This window comes from Lissotriton vulgaris, chromosome 4_1 (assembly GCF_964263255.1).
Source record: "Lissotriton vulgaris chromosome 4_1, aLisVul1.2, whole genome shotgun sequence".
Classification (NCBI taxonomy): domain Eukaryota; kingdom Metazoa; phylum Chordata; class Amphibia; order Caudata; family Salamandridae; genus Lissotriton; species Lissotriton vulgaris.
In genome coordinates, this window is record NC_141691.1 from 157,499,768 (window position 1) to 157,525,478 (window position 25,711).

Genomic DNA, 25,711 nt, shown 5'->3' on the forward strand with positions numbered 1-25,711 from the left:
GGTTCCTCTGAGGGTGGTGTTGGGATCAAAGTGGATCTGGAAGTGCAGGTTTTCAGCAGCGTGAGGGTGTCTTCGGTGCTGGTTGAAATTCTGAGGGTAATCCTGTGGAGGATGGCCTCCTCCTGGTTTGTTGTTGCTGTCCCTGCAGGTGATCTTGTAGCCGTCCGGGATGGCTATGGCAATGTCGGGGGCTGAGGAGGGGTTCATCCATGTCTCCATCAGGAAGGCGAGGTCCAGGGAGGATGAGTCAAGTAGGTCCCAGAGTTAAACGGCATGCTTGTGGACGAAGCGGGTGTTGAGTAGTATGCATCTGAGATGGTTGTGACCTGCCCTGGTGGGAGGAGCAGTACGTGCCAATGTTCGGTGGCTGCTGAAGCTACAGCTTCAGCAGGAGAAGGGTCCGTGGGTGAGCTTCAGGTGGCTTGGAAGCAGGTTGATGCTCGGCCGGCGTTGAGTTTGTGGAGGAAGTTTGCGTTGCAGCGGCGTCAGGTGTCGTGGCATTCGCTGGGGCCAGGGGGTCTGGCGTAGGGCGCGGTCCAGGCGCGTACGGGTGCAGACGGGTTTGCCTTAGGTGCACCTTCGGCGCCTAAGGCCAGTGGACGAGTAATGCACTGTCATGTAATGTTTTTTAAAGAGGTGACTCATCAACTTTTTCCTAAATTTGAGCAGTCCTGATAGAAATGGGGATGTTCCAGATCCTGAGTGCATAGAGGAAACTGTTTACTTCCTTGGTTTTTCCTTTTACATTTCATCTGCTGTCTGATGGTGCCTTGGCTGTGGGTGTGATGACAACCATCAGGGCTGGTGAGCTGGTCTGCAAAATCATTTACAAAGCCTTATCCCCCATGCAAAATAAGCATGGGTCATAATGGCTTTGTAAATGATGCAGTGGGTTTTGAAGAAGATGAAGGCTGGCCTTGGGAGCCAATGGAGTTCCAGCAGGATGAGGGAGATGTGATCATATTTCTTCAGGCCTTGGATGAGATGCGCTGCAGCATATAGAATTCCCTTATGGGGAGCCAGTGTAAAGTCGGGAAGGCCATGGAATTACTAGCATCCAGATGCAACAGTATGAGGACTTGAACAGCAGCTCTGAATTTGTTTTCTGTAAGAAATGGCTTGACTTTCTTTGAAGAGAGAGCTGGCACCAGGCCAGCTTTTTTATTTGCAGTGTATTCTGTGAGGGTGCAGTTGATGTGCAGGGTAAACCTAAGTCACTTATCATTTAGTCAAAATTGGGGTGCAATGCTGTCAACGTATATGTCATTGAGCAAGGTTTATACTTTTTCTTGTTTGTTGTTCATGGCAAATGCCAAGAAATGTGTATCAGCTGGATTGAGCTTAGGGTAGGCATTGGACATTCAGGAATCAATGATGTGGAGGAAGTGTTTGAGAGGTTTGATGTCAGAGAAGACTTTCAAGCAGAAAAGTGTATTACTGGCACATTGGTGAACCTTGATGATGTGATTAGAGCAGCAAGAGGCTCCATGTGGCAGCTGAAGATGACACAAGACAGTATAGAACCCTGGGGGACTCTGCAAGTGTTAGGGACATTTTAAGGCCTAGAGGAGCCAATGTGAGGAAACTGGTGTCCATTTGAAAGGTATGAGGAGAACGAGGGAAAGACATTGCCGGTGAATTCCATTAGAGATTCCAGGGAGCCTAAGAGAACAAGATGGCTATCTGTATCAAAGGCAGCTAAGAGGTCCAGCAATACCAGGAGGCAGGATTTATCTTCAGCTGTGGTCAAGAGGGCATTGCCATCAGTGAGTAAGGAAGTGGTCTCCATGCTGCATGCAAGAGAACAGAAACAGAGAGGTCTTCACATATGAGAACTGGATGACTAGAGTTGCCCTCTATAACATGATTACAGTACACAGACTGCACTTTGGAACATTCCATATGTGATTGTTGAGGATTATTTCAGGAAAATGAACAGGGTCCTCAGTGCCCTCCTGTGGTATGGGGTATAGCATTGACCATGTTTTGTAGAGGCATGTATGATGCAAGTACTTCACTTTCTGCCCTTCAAAAATAAGTTTGGATATCAAAACTAATTGTCATTAATGACTGGCTGTGCACATACTCAACAGAAACTATCAATGATGGCAGGCATGTGGAGAATGGGGAGAAGAATACTTGGGGTCGAATACTGAATACATGGCTATATCACATGACAAGAGTAGTGAAAACCTGATGTACTTGCCATGCACTGCTAGTTACCCTATATCTTACATCACTCATGGCATTTTCTATGACATCATTGTTAATATCACTGCAAATTTTGCAGTGAAATTATTAATGAGAAAATTGTGCATTGCGGGGGTGCAAGTTATAGTTACCTTAGGGCACGAGTTATAGTTACTTGAAATAACTATAACCATAACTGCTGAATTTCTATGATTTTGCTTGTATCATTTGAGCCTAACTATAACGTCCCAGTGAACTTTGTTCTTTAGTGAATTGCTAAGGTTTTTAAAAAAAATGCATAACTATAACGTCACTATAAGCTTTGTTTTTTTCAGTGTATATTTATATATAAACATATATAAATACATTTTCTGGGTTCTAACTATCATGGTAGCAAAAATTGAGATTATAGAGAAATGGGATGGGAACCAGAGGGTTAGGTTGGACATGAAGAGGTCAAAAAGTTTGGGATATTTGAAAGGACATTCCTGAAGGACTCACACAGCACCAACAATTGCATTTAAGGCCATTCTGATTGTGTGAGGAAGCTTTATCCCCCATCGATACATTTGGTACTGTGGAATGATGTGATTGGCTGATAGCACCACAAAAGAAAATGTTGCTTCCTGAGTCCTGACAAAAAATTGAAGGGCCACTTAAGGGGATATGGAGAACACAACCTAACCCCCGGGACCTTGTGGGTGTGGGGGGCCCAAAGGCATCCTGCTTTAGGTCATCTTAAAAATTGTTATGTTTATTTCAGTTCAGTAAACATACTAACATATGGGCCAGATGTAGGTGAAATAGATTTACCGATTTTAAATTACCGAATTTTACCGATTCGGTAATTTAAAATCGGTAAATCTATGGGTTCGACATGTAGGTATTCCAGATGTGCTGGAATACTGAATCAGATGAATTCGGTATTTACAGATTCGGTAAATACCGAATCGGTAATGCCCATTCATTCCTATGGGCTTTGAAGCCCATCGGAATGAATGGGAATTACCGATTCGGTATTTACCGAATCGGTAAATACCGATTTTCACAAGGGTGCAGGGGGTATCACTTTGACACCCTCTTGCACCCCCAAAACAGGCTTGGATGCCATGTGGCAGGCATACATGCCCTAAGGGCAGGTCTGCCTGTCACATGGCATAGGTGTGCATGCACACATGTGCATGCACACTGGAATCGGTATTTTACCATCAAATTGGATTTGATGGTAAAATACCGATTCGGTAAGGCTCCTGGGACTCTGAAGAGTCCCACCTACATATGGGTGGCTCTGATTCGGTAAATTTACAGATTTTTTATTTTACCGAATCGGTAAAATTACCGAATCGGTAATTTTACCGATTCGGTAAAATAATGCCCCCTACATGCCAATCACCTATTTACCGATCAGTAACGGCCGAAAATACCGATTTTCGGCCGTTACCGACCGACCTACATCGGGCCCATGGTGTCTGCTTGGTAAGAATGTATAGCAGAAACCTGGATCGTTTAGCAAATGGAGAGTTTTTACACATTTTCAGTGAAATTGTACAGTCACCGAGGTGTAAAGCAAGGGATATATTTTTTGTCCAATAGTAAGTCAGAAAACACATCACATGGAATTATGACTTTTGCACTACATCAATTGCATACTCTTATATTATGCCATACAACAGAAAACAAAAGCACATTCAATAAAATAAACAGTACTTCCATTCAGCCGTAGGGAACTAGCTTTCATTTGAATACTGTTATAGTTTCCGTCCTTCAGGAACATCAAGCATATATAACAGAACCAGTCATTGATACAGTGCAAGCAAGACCTTAAAGCTAAATTAAATTTCATACAATTACTGGAATACTGAATGTCACATTTGAGGCTCCAGGGTACCCAGTTAGAAAATGAAAAAATAAGGTAGTACACTTTGTATATCACATACATTTTGAAAGTGCATTTGAAGCTCTACTAGGTTCACTCCTGTTAACTTTAAAAACTATGTTACATTAAATACAGTACAAAAATTAGGTTTGTGTCTCATATGAGAAATTCAGAGCATTCTAATGTTCTTTCTCTCAAATGAATTCAAGGCTATGTGGTGCATCTTGTATTAGAGGCGGATGCATTTTCAAAGTTAGCATGAAGGATTGTAGTAATACAAAATTGAGTATCTGTAGTGTGTGTGTGTGTGTGTGTGTGTATGTATATAAACATATATATATATATATATGTATATATATATATATGCGTGTGGCGTTTCCTTAAGGGGCAACCTGTTACGTTGGATTTTTGGCGGCCTGCCCGGTCGCGGAAACGCCCTGCTGTTACCATGCAGATTGTGTGCTGGGTATCCACGAAGCGCACAGAAGCGGAGAAGGCTGCATGGTAGGATTGAATAAGGCATAGAGGTGGCGGTGCTTGCTCCCCTTCTAATCCACTGGGATATGAATTCAGGACATTTGAGTATGAAATCGGCACCCACTGGGGATTTACAAATATGGAAACTACAAAGACCAGGACACCTCAGGGCACACACCCTTAGAGGCGGGACTTACCTGATACTAATGGAAGCTTTGTGCAACGGCCGGTTGAACGCTCACCTAGCTGGCCCGTGAACAAGAGCACCGAGGTGCTCGAAACGCGTTGGGCATTTCATCTGACATTTGAAGGTGTGTTAACACTGCCGCACTGCCGTCCACCATTAAAAGGCTGTTAAACTTCACCGCGTGTGGCGTTTCCTTAAGGGGCAACCTGTTACGTTGGATTTTTGGCGGCCTGCCCGGTCGCGGAAACGCCCTGCTGTTACCATGCAGATTGTGTGCTGGGTATCCACGAAGCGCACAGAAGCGGAGAAGGCTGCATGGTAGGATTGAATAAGGCATAGAGGTGGCGGTGCTTGCTCCCCTTCTAATCCACTGGGATATGAATTCAGGACATTTGAGTATGAAATCGGCACCCACTGGGGATTTACAAATATGGAAACTACAAAGACCAGGACACCTCAGGGCACACACCCTTAGAGGCGGGACTTACCTGATACTAATGGAAGCTTTGTGCAACGGCCGGTTGAACGCTCACCTAGCTGGCCCGTGAACAAGAGCACCGAGGTGCTCGAAACGCGTTGGGCATTTCATCTGACATTTGAAGGTGTGTTAACACTGCCGCACTGCCGTCCACCATTAAAAGGCTGTTAAACTTCACCGCGTGTGGCGTTTCCTTAAGGGGCAACCTGTTACGTTGGATTTTTGGCGGCCTGCCCGGTCGCGGAAACGCCCTGCTGTTACCATGCAGATTGTGTGCTGGGTATCCACGAAGCGCACAGAAGCGGAGAAGGCTGCATGGTAGGATTGAATAAGGCATAGAGGTGGCGGTGCTTGCTCCCCTTCTAATCCACTGGGATATGAATTCAGGACATTTGAGTATGAAATCGGCACCCACTGGGGATTTACAAATATGGAAACTACAAAGACCAGGACACCTCAGGGCACACACCCTTAGAGGCGGGACTTACCTGATACTAATGGAAGCTTTGTGCAACGGCCGGTTGAACGCTCACCTAGCTGGCCCGTGAACAAGAGCACCGAGGTGCTCGAAACGCGTTGGGCATTTCATCTGACATTTGAAGGTGTGTTAACACTGCCGCACTGCCGTCCACCATTAAAAGGCTGTTAAACTTCACCGCGTGTGGCGTTTCCTTAAGGGGCAACCTGTTACGTTGGATTTTTGGCGGCCTGCCCGGTCGCGGAAACGCCCTGCTGTTACCATGCAGATTGTGTGCTGGGTATCCACGAAGCGCACAGAAGCGGAGAAGGCTGCATGGTAGGATTGAATAAGGCATAGAGGTGGCGGTGCTTGCTCCCCTTCTAATCCACTGGGATATGAATTCAGGACATTTGAGTATGAAATCGGCACCCACTGGGGATTTACAAATATGGAAACTACAAAGACCAGGACACCTCAGGGCACACACCCTTAGAGGCGGGACTTACCTGATACTAATGGAAGCTTTGTGCAACGGCCGGTTGAACGCTCACCTAGCTGGCCCGTGAACAAGAGCACCGAGGTGCTCGAAACGCGTTGGGCATTTCATCTGACATTTGAAGGTGTGTTAACACTGCCGCACTGCCGTCCACCATTAAAAGGCTGTTAAACTTCACCGCGTGTGGCGTTTCCTTAAGGGGCAACCTGTTACGTTGGATTTTTGGCGGCCTGCCCGGTCGCGGAAACGCCCTGCTGTTACCATGCAGATTGTGTGCTGGGTATCCACGAAGCGCACAGAAGCGGAGAAGGCTGCATGGTAGGATTGAATAAGGCATAGAGGTGGCGGTGCTTGCTCCCCTTCTAATCCACTGGGATATGAATTCAGGACATTTGAGTATGAAATCGGCACCCACTGGGGATTTACAAATATGGAAACTACAAAGACCAGGACACCTCAGGGCACACACCCTTAGAGGCGGGACTTACCTGATACTAATGGAAGCTTTGTGCAATGGCCGGTTGAACGCTCACCTAGCTGGCCCGTGAACAAGAGCACCGAGGTGCTCGAAACGCGTTGGGCATTTCATCTGACATTTGAAGGTGTGTTAACACTGCCGCACTGCCGTCCACCATTAAAAGGCTGTTAAACTTCACCGCGTGTGGCGTTTCCTTAAGGGGCAACCTGTTACGTTGGATATATATATATATATATACATATATATATATATTACCTACTGGCGGTCGCCAGTAGGTATATATAGTTAGGATTTTTTCCCTATGGGACTTTTGAAAATTCTATGTCTAATAACTTTGGCGTTTGTGGACAGAATCGGCTGAAATTTTCAGGAAAATGGCACATTTTGTTTCTGAGCAGCTCTTGAAAATTTGGGGGGGTTTCGTCAAGGGGGGGCCGAGAAAAAAGGGGGGTCCCAAAACGCGTTTTCCCCATGTTAATTTCCATAGGGCGGTTGGCCTCACTTTTAGCTCGAACGGCTGAATGGATTTGCACGAAACTTGGGAAAATTGTAGGGACTGTTAGCCCGATGTGCCTTTGCTAGGTCTCAATATATGTGCTCCAGTGGATTTTGAGAAATTAACGTTCAAAACAAGATATATATCTGTAACAGCGCTCCGGGCTGCGCTCCGGTCCGCTTACTTTTCGCGAAACGGAACTTTGCGATGCGAAGCTGGCTGGCTCTCCGGTGTCTGTCAACATTCTAAACAGTCCGGAGCGGCCGCCATCTTATCTCTCGGTAGGATCGAGAGAGAAGAAGAGGTGAAAAACGAAGGGGGAATTTAATGAAAGGGGGCAAGGTAGACCCCTCTTGACCCCCTAGGAATGATGTCGGGGTTATTAAAGGGTCCCGTGGGGAAAATAAAAAAAAAATGATTTTTCACGGTAGAAGCGCTTCTCGGGTCGCGAACTGGGCCGCAAACTGGTAGCGAAACAGGAATTCACCATTTTGTGTTTCGTTTTAATTAAATTACTAGGTATAAGGGGGTGCGGGAGACGTATCCTGATCCCTTATGTTTTCTGAGGGTGGCTGAGGAGGCTCATATATGTTGATACATGTCTTCCAGCGGCAGTGCGTGTTTTCTTTTTTTTTTTGCTGCGTGACGTCTGTTATTGTTCGATTCGATGGAAATCAGGAAGTGTTGACCGCCAATTTGTCACTGCGATAAAATATTTTGTTATAAATGAATCCATATTGATAAACATTGTCTGCGCCATCTTGCCTTTTTTCCAATGCCACAATTTTGTCGTGCACGGCAGCCATTTTAGATGCCAGGCCGGTCCCAGGCTATCACCTAGCCCTGCGGATGTAGTTTATGGCCCCAGCTGTAGAGAATCCAGACATGCCAACCCTCCCGATTCAGGCGTGAGACTACTGATTTCAGTGCTAGTCTCCCGCCTCCCGATTTCTGCAAGCAAAAACCCGGGGGCATATTAACAACAACTAGCGATAATTTTTGTCTCTAACTTGTTTAGAGACAAAAATTATCGCCGCACATCGGCGATTTTTATCGCAGATAAACCTTGCTATTAGCAAGGTTTATCGCAAATGCGATAAAAAACGGCCGCAATGCCTGAATATCGCTGTAAAGTCAGCGATATTCATGCATTATCAAGCAAATGCTCTTAGCCATGTTATCCACCTCCCATTGGATAACATGGCTAAGAACTGCTCAGGGCAGGCGTTAGCTTTTGGAGATATTCGCGCTTAGCGCGGATATCTCCAAAAGTTGGTAATAGGAGATAGCGATGTTAGGGACTGTTTCCAGTCGCTAACATCTTGGCACGCCCACTTTGCATGTCATTAGTGATAAATATCACTGACATGCAAAGCGGGGCCCAAGATGGTCGCTATCTCCTTTTAGCTGTCACTAACTGGTGTTAGCGACAGCTTGGTAATAGGGAGATAATTTTATCTCCGCTTTCTTGGCTTTTAAAGCCAAAAAAGCGGAGATAAACCCCCTTGATAATTTGCCCCACGATTCCTCGGGGGTTTCAGGTGACAGGGCTTGGTATTGTGTTACGTGGTAATTCTTCCAGGAAACGTCAGAGGGTCGATGCAGGGGTTCTAGAAGGGGTGATAAACCATTTAAGCCTCATGAACAAGCGCATGGTCTTTTAAAGATCTGTGAAGTACTCGGTGTGGCGGTGTGTGTGTGTCCTCTTTCAGGAGCGGGCGGGGGGGGTGGAGCACTGCCAGCAACTTGCCAGGCCAGGCAGTGTTCAACACTTGCATCACCCTTTCTCTGCCTGCTATTGCGCTCCATGCTTCGGAAAGGTAAGAAAAAGAACGTGCATTTGAGTTTGAAATGTCCGATCCTGTAGCAGTACACTTCCAAAGCCCACACATGACAATAACCCGATTCAAGGCCCCATTCACCCGATTTTTAAAAAAAATATATAGTACTCCAACAAAGTAGGATTATAAAACTTTATTAACTTTTAAATATAACGAACGGAACAAAAACTGTAAAAACATTTAAACATTTTTGACAAAAAAAAGCAACAATGGTCAGAAGCTGCCTTTTGTGCGAATAGTCCCAAGGCAGCACAACGTGCTGAGTTCTGGACGGCACCCAGGTGATGTCACCTGGGTGCCGCACTGGTTTTTGGGATCCTACAATGCAGCTCAGAAAAACAGCGTGGGGCGTCCCGGGTGGTGCGGGGGGAGGCCTCGTCAGTAGCGGTCTGTTGTGCGAATAGTCCCAAGGCAGCAGAACGCGCTGAGATGTGGATGGCACCCAGGTGATGTCCAGTAAACTGCCGCACTGGTTTTGGTATCCTACAATGCTGCTCTGAAAATTGGCGTGGGGCGGCCCGGGGGGGGGCGTGCTGGAGGCGGCGTGAACGGGTCTCCCCAGGTGGCGGCCATCCAGCTGAGTTGCGCCCGCTCTTGCGGCTACAGCGTCTCGCTCACCATGTAGTTGACTTCTGCCCACTCTTGCGGTGCAGCGATAGGCGGCTGCCACAGGACTCTCAAAATGGCGGCCGGCACTTCGGTTTTGGGCCTGGTCCACTAAAATGGCCCTGGGACACCTTGGAACTCGGACGCTTGCCTGCTAGGGCTTGGGCTCCATCCTCGAAAGCGTCCCCTCAGCCGTGAAGATTCTACAAAAGTCTTGGGGGCCCTCGACTCCTGCAGGCTTCCGGTTGGGAGCGGCTGCCATGATTGCTCGCGGAATGACCACGACGGAGCCATGAGATGGTGGTGCTCTCATGCTGACGCCAGCTTCAGTCTGAAACATCCAGAAACAAGGTGGGGCTTTCATCGTTTGGGAAAAAAAAATGTTCTAAACCAATGAAAAGTGTTATTTTTAGGTCATATGACCAAGCCTTCCATCATTAGGAAACCAAAAGTAAAATGAACCAATGAAAAGTTTTATAAACAAGTCACATGACCTGTTATGCGGCATAGGGCTACAAAAAGCGTAGAAAATCCGTTGGCACGTGAGGCGGCGTCAGTAGCGGACAGATGTGCGAATAGGCCGAAGGCAGCACAACGTGCCGAGATCCGGATGGCACCGAGTTGTTGTCCAGCAAGTTGCTGCACTGGTGTGGCTATCCTACAATGCTGCGCCGAAAATCGGCGTGGGGCGCCCCATTGGCCTGTGAGGTCGCGTCAGTCAGTGGGGGCTGTGCGTCTCCCCCAAGATGGAGGCTCCTCGGCTGCAGTGTGGCGCCCCTTATCTTTTCACTCGCCGTCCAACTGAGTTGCGTCCGCACTTGCGGCTACAGTAGGCCGAAGGCATCACAGCGCGCCGAGATCTGGATGGCACCGAGGTGGTGTCCAGCAAGTTTCCGCACTGGTGTGGCCATCTTACAATGCTGCGCCGAAAGACGGCGTGTCCAGCTGAGTTCCGGTCACTTGCGGTACAGTGACTCGAACGCGCCGAGATCCGGATGGCACCGAGGTGGTGTCCAGCAAGTTGCCGCACTGGTGTGGCCATCCTACAATGCTGCGCCGAAAGTCGGCGTGGGGTGCCCCGTTGGCTTATGAGGTGATGTCAGTAGTGGACCGATGTGTGAATAGGTCGGAACCAGCACAAGGCGCCAAGATCCGGATGGCAAGTCCTGGATGTTGAGTGCCATCGTTGAGAGTTCTGAGCAGTGTTTGTAACACTGTCTGAAGCTTATTTGCACCTGCTGCAGCTTCACTATTGTCCTGGTGTGGCCAAAGATCGCCCATGACATAGGCGGCCGGATCCCGGGGTCCGGCGGAACTTTTTCCCTTTTCCATTCTGCATCTTGTCCCACAATCCGTTTGACCTGAAGACACGACCAGGTCCCTGAATGTGTGCAGGGGGACGTTATTGATTGAATCAAAATGGCGGCTTCACACAAAGCTGACTCAAGCGTTGCTGCTGATGCTATACAGACAAAAATTGGTTTTCAGTTTGTACATTCTTCAGGATTTTTTTTTCCATCCAAGGCTGATTGAGAGTTTGTAGAACAATGGCTTCAGATTTTCAACATACTACTCTTCAACATTCTTCCTAAATGTACCAATGTGAGACTCACTAGGAGAACGGCTGTTTATCTTTCCTTTCAAAATGCTGCCAACAATATTTTCTGAATGGAAGACACCATCTTGTAGCATAAAGGGCCGAAAGGGGTTCTGGTCTGGCCGATGGTTGGTGGAGACATTTTGACTATATCTTGGACCTGCCCGGCCTCGCCCAAAATGGCGCCGGTATAAATGGGACTCGTAACTCCTTGTTGTGTACTGGTTGAACAACCTTGATATCACGAGATATGAATGCAGTTTTGATGCTCATTGCGGGCGGGGACGAGAATTGATTGAATATTTCGACATCCCTATTGATATTAAGTTCTGATGTGTTATTGATTACTGTACTATTGAAAGTTCGAATTAACGTCACCCATGGTACTTGCCCGCAAATGTATATCTAGATGATTTTTTTGTAAGTGGCTTTGTCGTATTTTAATTACAAAATGTACGTCCACCGATTCCTCAACTGTTAGACACCTTAGTTCTTGCAACCTAATGGCCCGCTCGTTACGTTCCTCTACAGTGTAAATGTCTTCTCATCATATACGATTCCAGTTTGCTCCGTGGCCGGCCCACGTGGTTATAGGCCCGTATTTGTATACTGACATTTTCACAATAAAGGTTTTTAAAACAAAACATGGTAGTAGTATTTACATTGGTAAAGTTTTTACTTTTAGTCACTGTTTTCGAATCAGTAAAAGGCAAGTGAAATAAAGCAGTCCAATTACATGACGGATAAAAGGTATAATACGTAGGAACGCAGTAAAGATAAATGGTCAAGGGCAGTTGTGTTTTCCACTCCTGCAACATAAAGTGATCGATAAGAATCTGATAATCAGGCATATCGGCGAGTAACACAGCAGCCCGAGCCTCTTTTACTCAACGGCCCCGTCATGGGACGAAGAAACGCACTTTTTCTCGAAAAAGGAATATATTTTACTTGCAGGACAGTTGTAAATTTTCCGGGAAAGTACATTAGCCTGGAACATTACAACATATATGTTTAAAAAAAAATAATGTTCGAAACCAATAAAAAGCGTAATTTTTAGGTCATATGACCAAGCTTTTCATCATTAAAATAACAAAAGTAAAATGAACCAATGAAAAGTTTTATTAACAAGTCACATGACCTGTTATGCTTACGTTACGCGCTGCGCGCCGCGCCCCGGATCACTTCCGGGTGCGCTAACGCGGCGTGTCATATAACGCATTACGCGACAACGTAGGTCAAGAATATAGTCAAAATGTCTCCACCAACCAGCGTTCGGAACACAACCCCTTTCAGCAGTCCAAAAAGTTCTGTTAAATGACAACAGAGGGGACAGGCAACAAGAACCATCAGTCAAAGAGGGGAGGGCAAGTTCTTCTCTACCGGGTCATGTTGGGGCGCTACCGGAACTGATCGAATTGGTAGTCTACAGTGTTTGTGGATGTTTCAGACTAAAGCTGGCGTCAGCATGAGAGCACCACCATCTCGTAGCTCCGTCGTGGCCATTTCACGAGCAAACATGGCAGCCGCTCCCCACCAGAAGCCTGCGGGAGTCGGGGGCCCTCAAGACTTTTGTACAATCTTCACGGCTGAGGGGACGCTTTCGAGAATGGGACCAAAGACCTATCAGGGAAGCGTCCGAGTTCCAAGGTGTCCCAGGGCCATTTTAGTGGACCACGCCCAAATCTGAAGAGCCGGCCGCCATTTTGAGAGTCCTGTGGCAGCCGCCTATCGTTGCATCGCAAGAGCGGGAGCAACTCAACTACATGGTGAGCGAGACGCTGTAGTCGCAAGAGCGGGCGGTAAACAGCTGAATGGCGGAAGAGGCACAGTGTAGCAAAAGCGGGCGAAATGGCAACTAAAACGGTAAAGGGGCGCCCCAGTACAGCGTGTCTTCAGGTCAAACGGATTGTGGGACAAGGTCCAGAATAGAAGAGTCATCAAAAGGCAAAAAGTTCCGCCGGACCCCGGGAGCCGGCCGCCTATGTCGGGGGCGATCTCAGGCTACACCAGTGCTATAAGACTTGGGGAGGGGGTCGGAGCCAAGCGTCTTCTCCGAGTCCGTGCCATCACACCGTCCCTCGGGGGCCTCCGTCAAGCTGTTTAGGGAGGTACCATATCACATTGTTTTCAAATGCAGTCAGGTCCACAAACGACCCTCACTTACTTTGAGAATAGTGAAGCTGCAGTAGGTGGAAATAAGCTTCAGACAGTGTTACAAGCGCTGCTCAGAACTCTGAACTATGGCACCCAACATCCAGAACTTATGCCATTTGAGAATGGCAGTGACATCGAAGCAACTCAGGGACCAAAACCATTAACGTACTTTCACGTATGAAAATCTTACTTGGGGAGGGGGCAGGAGCGAAGCGCCCCCTCCCAGTCCGCAACACCACACCATATGTGGAAAATCTGAAGCCATCGTTCTACAAACTCAACCAACCTCGGATGGAAAAATCTAGAAAAATGTACAAACTGAAAACCAGTTTTGGTCTGCATAGCAACAGTAGCAACGCTTGCTATCAGAGTGCATGAGTTTCATGCTCGATCGATTGAGCTAGCCGGATCGGGCAACAAAAAGTATAAAATAGTTATGTAAATAGTTATTTAATAAAATGTTTTTCCCTGTTACTTTGCTGGTGTGTTGTATATATTTTTAATATTTGCATAGGGTTTGTCGTTATTTTGGGCGGGGTGGGTGACGGAGCCGAGCTGTCTTGCAGCCCTCATGGTGTGGAGCTCAGTTCATCTCACTATTTTCGTATTTCTCATGAAGGGTTGTTCTTAATGTTTCTATTTTAGCGAGGTCAAAAAGAGATCCAATTAGAGGCCTACTGATTTTGCTCGATTACTTTTATTTTTTTACACGATTTTTCACTATCTGCAAAGACTAAACAGAGTATTGCGACTTTGTGCTTGTTTGTAAATAGAGAATGAACCAAAGAGAACCAATTCTAAAACAGTAAATGCTTGGATAACAATCAATCAAATGGAGAGACAAGCAGACACGACGGATTACAACGGGGGTAAAGGTCTGCGTTAACTACCCTTCACTATCTGCAAAGAGAGAGTACTACTAAGAGTAAAGAGGGGAGGGGGGGGCAGCGTTCAAAGCACATCAGCGTGCATAAACACGAAAACGTTTTTACCTATCACGTATTTGACATTTTAAAGCTTTTGATATTTGCTATTAAAAAACCATTGAAATTCACAGAAAAAGCCATAGGTTATAGTCCATATATAGTTAGGAATTTGCATTTACAAAACCTTGAAAATTCACTGAAAAAACCATTGGTTATAGACCATATATAGTTAGGGATTAGCCTTTTCAAAACCTTATTTTACTCGCATAAAACCATTGAAATTCCATATATAGTTAGTTGCACTAACTATATATCGCGCACCCGCAATCCACTGCTGATGATGTCACATATTACATCATTCATGACATGGTCAGTGACATCACTGATGACATCACTGAGGACATCTCAAATGACATCACTGATGACATCACTGATGACATCTCATTTGACATTACTGATCACATCACTGATGATATCATTCATGTGATAATACGATGAACCTCTTCAGACTCTAATATAACCTTAGATACAATCAGTGTAAACAGACACTCACAGACTGTCACTCATCCATGGAGTTACTCACACACCTAGTCAGTCATGCAAAGAATCAATCACACCTCCATTTCCTCAACTATACAGTTATACAAACTTTACTTATTCAAACATATACTAACACATATTTACTCTCTTATACAATCCCTGATACAAGTTCACAATGATCCATACAGCCACTCACACATTCACTGGCTCTTATGCACAGTTATTTATATATGTCAACTCTCACATGTACTGTGTTTCACATATGTACTTACTTTGACATGTAGCACTGAGATATCCATTCACTCACCAATACACTCATGCACACAGTCAACCGCCCATACAGCTGTTTCCACATGCACTTTTGAAACCATACATCTAGTGAATCAACTGCTCACACATCTATGCACAGAGTCATACACCTCCCAGCCACCCACACACACACTCAGTCTCCCATACAAATACTTGGGCAACCAATCAATAACCCATATAGTTACTCATATAGCTACTTATCAACACATGCAACAGTTTACAGAACAACAGACATAATGATGCACAAATTAAGACAGTTTAGTCACTAACCCATGCACTCAGTGAGACACATTTAATCACTCACTTATACAGTCAGTCATGCACCTACTAAATCCTTCATCCAGACACTTATACATCCACTCATTCTTCAATATGTAAGACATATTTTAACTTTACAGAAACATACAGTCACTGGATGTTGTCATCAGTGATGTCATCAGTGATGTCATTTGAGATGTCATCAGTGATGTCATCAGTGATGTCACTGACCATGTCATGAATGATGTAATATGTGACATCATCAGCAGTGGATTGCGGGTGCGCGATATATAGTTAGTGCAACTAACTATATATGGAATTTCAATGGTTTTATGCGAGTAAAATAAGGTTTTGAAAAGGCTAATCCCTAACTATATATGGTCTATAACCAATGGTTTTTTCAGTGAATATATATATATATATATATACCTTGCCCAATCTGCTGTGGTCAGTCTGAGTTCCTGCTTCGTCGTTCAGCGCTCGACGGAAGTGGTTGGAATTGTTGGTGCATATATATATATATATATATATATATATATATATATATATATATATATATATATATATATATATATATATATACATATATACATATATATATATATATATACATATACATATATATATATATATATATATATATATATATATATATATATATATATATATATATATATATATATATTTTTTTTTTTTTTTTTTTTTTTTGAAGACGTTTATTATTGTAAAAGGGAAAGTGCAGTACAAATAGCAGAGCCTACAACCCTGCGGGCCGGCTGCAAGAAGTCCGTGAATTGTACAGGCATAGGGTTACAGAGGAAGGCATTATGCATCTTCTCCTTCTTTTTTCGGCGTGCTTCTTCACTGGTGGATTATATATACGTTGCACATTTCGCACACAATCTGTTCCATAATTGACGTCTCATTTTACATTTTACTATAATTCAACCAGTAACTTTTCAACATAAACAGGGGTGATCATATCAGTATGTCCCAGCGTGTCTGTGTTGCCAGTGCCGTGCCACACAGCGTCCGTGCGCACGGCACCAACGTCCCATCAACATGTTGGACATGCGCCGGCGGCGCAGCAGTGAAATGTGGGGTCTGTGGCCCGCGTGTGTGAGTAGCTGTGAAGCTGGTGTGGGACAGGGTCCGTGGGCGGTGGTATCCCCCCGTTCGTCGGTTCAGTGCACGGTGTGCGTGGCAGACGCAAGTGTCGCCCCTGTTGCATGTTCGGTGGGTGGCACCCATTCCTGCGTTCCTTGCCGAGTGTCCAGTCAGTGGCGCGTAACCGCCGCTGTGTGACGGTATGTGTTCACGCATCTGGCAAGCACAGGAGTGCGACATCTTTGACTTGGGGTTACGTGGGGGAGGTCGGACAGGAGGGGGGGGGGAAGTGTACTCGTGGGGGTTGGGTCAGGGCAAAGTTGCTAAGATCCGCGTTCGGGCTGTTGTGTGATGGAGGGTCCTCGTGTGTGTGCGGCTGATCGTTGGTCGTGGCTTGTGCGTCGGGGGGAATCAGTGCTGCCTACATGGAGGTGGGGGGGGGGCCCAACGCGGCGCATGGTCCTGTCTAGGGTGTCGCCGCTCGTGGGGCGCCTATCCTTCTCAGCTGTCTCTGCGTGAGCCCCCTGGCCACGCCTTCCTCCCGCAGGGACACCAGGATATCATTCCATACTTGTGCGATCGGGAACTGCCTCAAACCCGCTATCTCTTCACTTCGCAGCGCCGTGCCCTCTGCTCTGGCCCAGTTGAGAAAGGATGTGTACCAGTGTGTGGGGGTTGGTGGTTCTCTACTTTTCCAGTGCTTGGTGAGTAGGCGCTTGGCTGTGATGAGGCCTAGGTCCCAGAACCGGGCTATTGTTTTAATTTGTTTAGTTCTCTTGTATAGCCCGAGAACGCATGCCTCCCACGTGTTGGGTAGCCCCGGGCCTGTGCTGTGCGTCAGGAGCGATGTCACCTCCCCCCAGTATGTGGACAGAGTCGGGCAGCTCCAGAGCATGTGTAGGATGTCGGCATCCAGCAGGTCGCACCTGGGACAGGCTGTGGTGTCTGTCGCGAAATACTTATTTATTCTATCTGGTGACAGATATGCCTGATGTAGTATGTACAGTTGAATGGTGCGGAAGCGGGAGTTACGTGGGATGTTCACAGGGCTGGCTAGGACCAGTTTCCATTCTTTGTCAGTCCACCCCCTCCCACGATGGGTCGCCCACTTGTCCCTGATCGGTTGTGTGGACCTCTGAGTGTGCATGAGGAGCGCCTGTGCCAGCCAGTGTGTAATGTGTGATCCCCTGCCCATAACATGTAGGTACTGGATCAAGTAATGAAGTTGTGGTTCCTCCTGGATGTCCCCCCAGGACTCCGTGTACGCCCTCACCACCGACGCGTGGAGCAGGAATTGCCCCGCTGGCAGGCCAGTGCTCACCGATAGTTCCGCAAAAGGAAGCAGGCCCCCCTCCGCGTAGAGGTCCCCCATTGTCTCCACTCCGGCAGCCATCCAGGGCTCCATGCTACGCGGTGACACCATCCCATTCCTCCGGGGGGTACCCAGCAGGGGAAGGGCGGGGGCATACGGTTAGACTATATATATATATATATATATATCTCCAAATCAAGTGCAGGTAGCCCAAGTGAAGCAAAACCACACGAAGTTTCCATTAAGCACATTTATTTGCATCCATTTCACGCTCGCTCCAGGCCGCTAAACAGAGCTGTCTTCAAACATGAAAGCCTGACGCGTTACAGGATGCAGTGCGACATAGCCACGCCCACTGTGGCAGGTGAGAGCAATATTAGACGTGACCCAAAACTGTTTTCAAGCCTTTACGAACATTGCCTCTGAAGGGAAGAGAAGCCAACAACAGGCAATCCTTTCAAAGTCGAGGAAGAGGAAACAGAGGAGGCAGAAGCAGGAATACCTCATCTATGGGAGATCTAGGAAGCCCTGTGGGAAGACGAACAAGGGGCCAACTGAAGGCGAAATAATGGAGAGACAGACGGTCATCAACCTTTCGCACAGAGAACTCACCGCATGAGGTAGAACTTTTATCTTTGGGGTTAAGTTTCTGTCCCTCGAAAACCTTTAATTTCACGCAAAGTCGGATAGACCTGTTTTTCTTCACTATGAAGTTGAGAATCAGAAAGTGGTTTGCCAGTAAGGTAACAGATAAATCCATGACACCTAGAGAGAAACCAAATAGTATGAGCATGGCGGAAGCAGAACTAGTACACTCATTGAAAGTTTTAGCAGAAGAAGCAGATGATACTAGCTGCCCCTATGAAAGATTCAGAACTGAGAATATACCCTTGGATTTAAGTACTAACAGTGGCTTTAGGCCAAATTCAACTTTCCTCCCACAGCTGAAAAACGATGTCATTGATGTATTTGAGAGGGTTATGAGTAAAGAGCTGCAACATATCGCGAGTAAAAAACTAAGGTGTTGGAATAACATAAACAACCAGCAGCGAAAGGCATTACTAAACTTAAAGAATGATTTCACTATAGTGATAAAAAAATCAGATAAGGGGGGAAACGTAGTTGTGCAGTCAAGAACCAACTACCTACAAGAAGAACTAAGACAATTGTCAGACCAAGCGAAATACAGCAGAAGTAATCGCATGGAATATGAGGCATCACTGAAGTTGTTCCATACGTTGCTCCAGGAATGGAAAGGGAAGGGACTCATAGAAACTGAAGAGTTTAGATTTCTAGAATGCAAGTCCCCAAGAATTCCGGCCCTGTATCTTCTACCGAAGATCCATAAGGACCGGAACCATCCACCAGGGAGACCAATAGTTTCGTCAATAGAGAGCTGCCTTGAGAATGCCTCACGGTATGTAGACTTTTTTCTGCAGTGTTGGGTACAAAACTTGCCATCCTACATAAAAGACTCAGGAGCTCTTTTAAGGTTCATAAAAACATTGAAGTGGGAAGAGAACTATACATTGTTATCACTAGATGTGATTGGATTATATACTTGTACCCCTCATACACTGGGGCTAGCAGCCTGTAAGCACTTCCTATCCAGGAGATCAATCTCTTACCTCTATCACACACAAATGCTTTTGAAGATAATGGAACTGTGTCTGACCCAAAACTACTTCCTCTTCGATTCCAAAATCTATAGGCAAGTCCTCGGTACTTCCATGGGGACTTGCTTTACGCCGAGCTTTGCCGGTCTCTTCATGGGGTACTGGGAGGAGGAGGTGGTATACAGATCATCAATGTACAAATAGAAAGTCATCAAATGGTAAGGTACATTGATGATATTTTTGTGGTTTGGTCAGGCACAGAAATAGAAGTAAAGAGCTTTGTGGACGAACTAAACTCCAACAACTTTAGCCTGAAGTTTACCAGTCAGTGGGCAGAGAATAGTCTTGACTTCCTTGATTTAAGGTTAAAAGTGGAGAACAACAGTTTAGAGAGTGTTCTTTTCAGAAAGACGACAGCAGGCAACAGTCTGCTACATGCACGCAGTTGCCATAAGGAGCTCATTAATACAGAGTATACCAGTAGGAGAACTCTTGAGAGCGAAAAGAAATTGCAGCACAGCCACAAGCTTCTGTGAAGAAGAAACTAACATGATTGAAAGATTCAGAGCTAGAGGATATACAGAAAAAACTATTGAAAGAGCGAAAAGGATAGTGGCAGAAAGAAACAGAGACTCACTCCTAGTAGAGAAAGATGAAAGAGAAGTAGGCAGTGAGAACATGAAAACACGCTTCATCACCACTTACAGTAGTCAGGCATTCATGACCAAACGCAGCCTAAAAAAATTCTGGCCGGTTTTGCAGACAGATCCTGAAATTGCAGATTATGTGGAATTATATCCGCAAATAACGTTCAAAAAGACTAAATTACTAAAGGATGAGCTGTGCAGTGCATTAGTAACTGGGAAAGAAAAACCGATGGGAATACAAGGATTCTTCCCTTGTAGAAACTGCAAGGCGTGTAAGCACAGCAAGAACTGCAAAGAAGTAAGACTCTCACCAAAAACTGAACCCTTTAAAATACGAGAATATACATCATGTAATACAGAGTTCGCCGTATATGCTCTATTTTGTCCTTGTGAAAAAGCCTACATAGGCAGTACGATGCAGAAAGACAAAATTAGAGTTTTGGAACACTTAAGGGCCATAAAAAACCGTGACAAAGCATATCCCATGGCAAGACATTTTCAAGCGGAACACAATCAAAACACCAATCTATTGAGATTTTGTGTTCTGGACATGGTAAAACATGATGAAAGAGGAGGTAACAAAATACAAAAACTTAGGAGGTTGGAGTCCAGGTTCATTATCAAATATCAAACAACAGCCCCGATTGGACATAACTGCGATGAGGAACTAGAAACTCATCTAGGTTAAGAGACTAAGTTAATCAAGTGTCGTTTAGAATTGTTCAGGGTTGATTGTTTAGGATGTGTATTTGAAATGGCTACGATTTTTTGAGGAAAATAAGAGACAAATATAATGAAAGAATGTAATGGCAGACCTAATGTAAAAATGACAGGAATTTCCTGTGAAGTATCTGAAGTGTCACCGCAGCTTTAGAACTATACCAGTCTTTGGGACTTAAAAGATAATGTCTAATAGTCTTGTAACACAAAATAATGATGATTTTAAAAACACAAAGGGTTTATGTTAGAATATGTGTGGTTAATGTTTTTTCTGTCTATGTATTTTCATATATACTAATGAAGAAATGAAGAGGAGGAAAATATGAATTTGTGACAGCCGTGAATTGAGATGATTTATGAAGAGAATGAATTGGTTGGAGACAGCTAACATTAAAGGGGGTTATGAGGTTATGCCCACTGGGGTAGAATAACTCTTGCATGATGCCAAAAAGGACTATAAATATAAGCCCACTGGGGCGAGATGACTGTTGGTACGCTATCTGAATAAGTAGAGCAAGGCTAATATTGAGGAGGGGTTAACTAGCTAGTAGCTAGCATAAATAATTTGGGCGACATCCTAAAATCAGTGACCTTATTTTGAACTCCCAACAATCACTGAACCTTTTGTATGCAACTGCTAGCATATGATTTAAGATGATTAACGAGGAGAATGAAATGTTTACAGACCGGTAACATTTAAAGTGGGTAGAGAGGCCATGCCCACTTGGGCGGAATAACTCTTGGATTATGACATAAAAGAACTGTTGAGTCAATTAGCTAGTAGCTATTAAAAAAATCGGGAGATAACTTGAAATCAGTGACCTAGCTGTGAACTCCCAAACACTCGATGATTTCTTTGTATGCAACAGCGCGCATATAAAAACTGTCAAATTGCACTCTTTAACATATATATTATGAGGCTGTATATATCATATTGAATATGGATGTTTATTTTCATTAGTAACTATTCACTTTTGCTTTGCAGCGCTAGTCTGCTTTCTATGACTATTCACAAATATGTCACATGTTTATTTAAAACCTATTGTGAGTCTAACACTTTCACTCGTGAGCAAGGGAGGTGAGCTCCTGAAACGCATAGAGTTTTGTTGCTTTGAACTGCATTAAAAGGCATTTCTCCAGCAAGAAGTTGTTCGTGTGTTCTCTGACCGGAACGGTAAAGTCAGAATTTGAATTTATGTTAAGGCTCGCAACCTACACACGAACCGCCTTCGCTAAGAGGTTTTAGGAGAGGCGGCTGCCAGGCTAATTGAATTTTTATATATATATATATATATATATATATATATATATATATATATATATATATATATATATATATATATATATATATATATATATATATATATATATATATACATACATATATATATATATTACTTTTCACCAAATGCCCTGAAGCTTTCACAGGACGCATTCACCAGCAAGCCAACCTTCCAGTTATTCCTTGATGACCCTCCTTTTCATTCATAGTCAATTAATTTCCTTAACGCGTTTCAAGACTGTTCGGCTCTTCATCAAAGGCAGCTTTGCAAGTGAGTATGATTTGCTCTCCTTTTATTTAAATCTTTCTTTCTTTTTCATTAGCTATTCGCCCTCAGTGGGCTGCCCTGAAACATTAAGCATGATGGAACACATAGTTTTAGAAAAGCAGCATTATATCACCCACAGTGGGTCCATACTCACTTGTAAGTCCTCATGCAACCCAGGAAGGCTGCCTCCAAAAGTGCCTTGAATACCTAAATTGGCTTCCTATTAGGAAGAGAGTGATGTTTAGGCTCTCTGCACGTGCCATCACATTATCCAGGGCACTGGCCCTATGTATCTGCGGAGTCTACTTACCTCCTATATGCCTGCACGGCCTCTTAGATCTAGCGGGACTGGCCTGCTGTCAGTCCCGAAGGTTTAGAAGGCCAGGATAGGTGGTAGGTCCTTCCGGCTTTTGGCGGCCCAGAGTTGGAATAAACTCCCTCTTAACCTCCGGCTGGAGTCATCTGAGATGAAGTTTAGGAAGGATCTTACAACTTACCTGTTCTCTCATTAAAAGTTGTGCTCTGTCTAGGTTTTGTGGCTCTGCCTCTCCCACTTATCCTAGCGCGGGGACACGTTGACTTGGCGTAACCAGGCGCTTGATAAAATTCCTTATTATTATTATTTATAAAATAAAAGCACATCTTTTTCCTACAGTAGGATGCTGAATGCACAGGAAAGTTCATTATGTCTGGCTTACTGTGCTGATTCGGATAGATAGATAGATAGATAGATAGATAGATAGATAGATAGATAGATAGATAGATAGATAGATAGATAGATAGATAGATAGATAGATAGATAGATAGATAGATAGATAGATAGATAGATAGATAGATAGATAGCTAGCTAGCTAGCTAGCTATGGGGGTAAAGTAACCCCTGCTTAATACTATAAGGATATTGCAAAACACTGAGGATTTGCATTACCATATAGACAGCCGCGGTCAGCAGTAGGAGTTCCTGCAGGGCGGTGACGTGGGGAGGGGGAGGGGCAGGGTGGGGGGTAGTAATGTAAGGATTACGGAGTTTAACTGGTAAGTTAACATATAAATAAATAAAACTAATTTTGTTGCGTGCACTGCATCACCAAATGCGATGCAGCGCGCGCAACGAAATTCATTTTATTTATTTATATGTTTACTTACCTGTTAAACTTTGTAATCCATACATTACTAAACCCCACCCTTCCCCTCCCCCTCCCCACGTCACCGCCCTGCAGGAACTCCTACTGCCGACCGCGGCCGCATATAGAAGACTGAGGCTTAAGGTTGAGCTCCTTTATACAACCATAGAACTCTAAGGTGCCTTGCAACATCTTTATGTCTACACACCTACATAGCCGTCCATGACACAGGACCAGCATATCTGAACCACCGACTTTCATTCCATGTACCCACCAGACACCTCAGTTCCGCCCAATGGATCCGCAAAGACCAGGTCCTACTCTTACCTCGCCATTAAGACCTGGCACACCCAAGCTCTCCGCCTCAGGCAGTCCCCGTCACTTACCCAATCTAGGAAGGATCTAAACACCTGGCTCTTCGACTGAACCGCAGTGCCCAGATGGATCAGCAGCCCCCTCAACCCCCCGCTATAACCTGTGACTGATTGAATGATTATAATATAAGACAGAGGGTACTTTATGGCCTACGATCATACCATCACCCCTCCCACAAACTACTTAAATTCATGGTGCTTTGATTCTCTGTGGTTCACTGCAAGAAAGAAGAATAAAAGCAGAGCCTGTAAAATGTAAAATTAAACACAGCAAAAAGCAGTTAGTACATTTTGCAAAAAAGATATTAGCATAAGTTTTTATGTAAATCAGGTTAGAAATAGACCTTTTAATTACACTTGAGTAATCAAGGTAATTTTGGTAATTCTGTGTTACTGTTAAATGCAGAATTAACAATAATTACTTGATTACGGCCACTTGTGTAATTAAGAGTAGTTTGAGGGAAAAATAAGAAAAGAAACAAAAACGCACGCACCAGTGACTGCTAATACTACTGTTAGTGTTATTTTCCATAAAATGCCTTTTTCTTAGTGCAAAATGCATCCTCACTTGCATTTTAGACTCAGGGGTGCATTTTGCGCTATGAAAATGGCGCTAAATACTAGGAGGTGCTCTTTGCACCACTTTTGCGCCATTTTTAACAAGGGTAAAGTTACATAAGGGTGGCAAAAGGGGCTTGTAAATAATCCCCCAGTAGTAATATAGGGGGGAAATCGTGCTTAATGCCGAATTACTCTTTTTGTGTACTTATCAATTAATCAATCAGGCAATTTATAAAGCGCACTACATACCCGCGAGGGTCTCAAGGGGCTGGGGGGAGGGGGGCTGCAGCTAGTTGTCGAAGAGCCAGGTCTTGAGTAGTCTTCTGAAGGTCTGAGGATCTTCTGTCTGCCGTAGGAGGAGAGGGAGGGAGTTCCATGTCTTGGCGGCGCAGTTGGGGAAGGACCTGCCTCCGGAAGTGGTTCTGTGGATGCGGGGGACGGTGGTCAGAGAGAGATCGCCGGAGCGGAGTCTCCTGTTGGGTGCGTAGAATGACAGTCGTTGTTGAGGTATACTGGGCCTGAGTTGTGAAGTTCCTTGTGTGTGTGGGTCAGGAGCTTGAAGGTGATTCTTCTGTAGACCGGGAGCCAGTGCAGATTTCTCAGGTAGGGGGTGATGTGGTCTCGGCGGGGGACGTCGAGGATCAGGCGTGCCGAGGCATTCTGGATTCTTTGGAGTCTGCTGAGGAGTTTAGCTGGGGCTCCGGCATAGAGGGCGTTGCCGTAGTCGAGCCTGCTGCTGATGAGGGCATGGGTGACGTTTTTTCGTGTGTCGGTGGGGAAGATCCTTATGTGGAATCTCACTTAATTAAGCAGTAATTTTACGTAATTACGCAACAATTTACCACTCCCCTAGATTGTCTCTAAACATACAGAAAGTCTATCTTTGCTGGAATGACCTATAGTTTGTAAAATAATAAACATGTTGCCATAAATATCTCTTTTCTCCTGATTACATTTTCTTTTTAGAAAAATATATCAGAAGAAAGAAAAGCCAGTCTTGCTCTCCTTGTTTAAACTAGTGCTATAATTTTGCACCGTGACCTGCCTTTCACCTTGGCTGCTGCCTCTAGCAGCAGGTGTTATGAAATCAGATGTCAACTGTAATAATTTATTACAGTTCACAGGCTATGTAATTTCTTTATTAGAGGCAAATAAAGATGTCAGAAGTCAACTATAATAAGGAAATCAGAGACAGGGCTTTTAAAAAGGTACTGCAAACACATGTTTCATGACATAATTATTACTTCCATTTCTCTAAGCACCTTTTATCAGAGTGTCATATGGGTACACATAATGGGTAGGACAAGTTTGGTCACGTTTTTAGTAGGATTG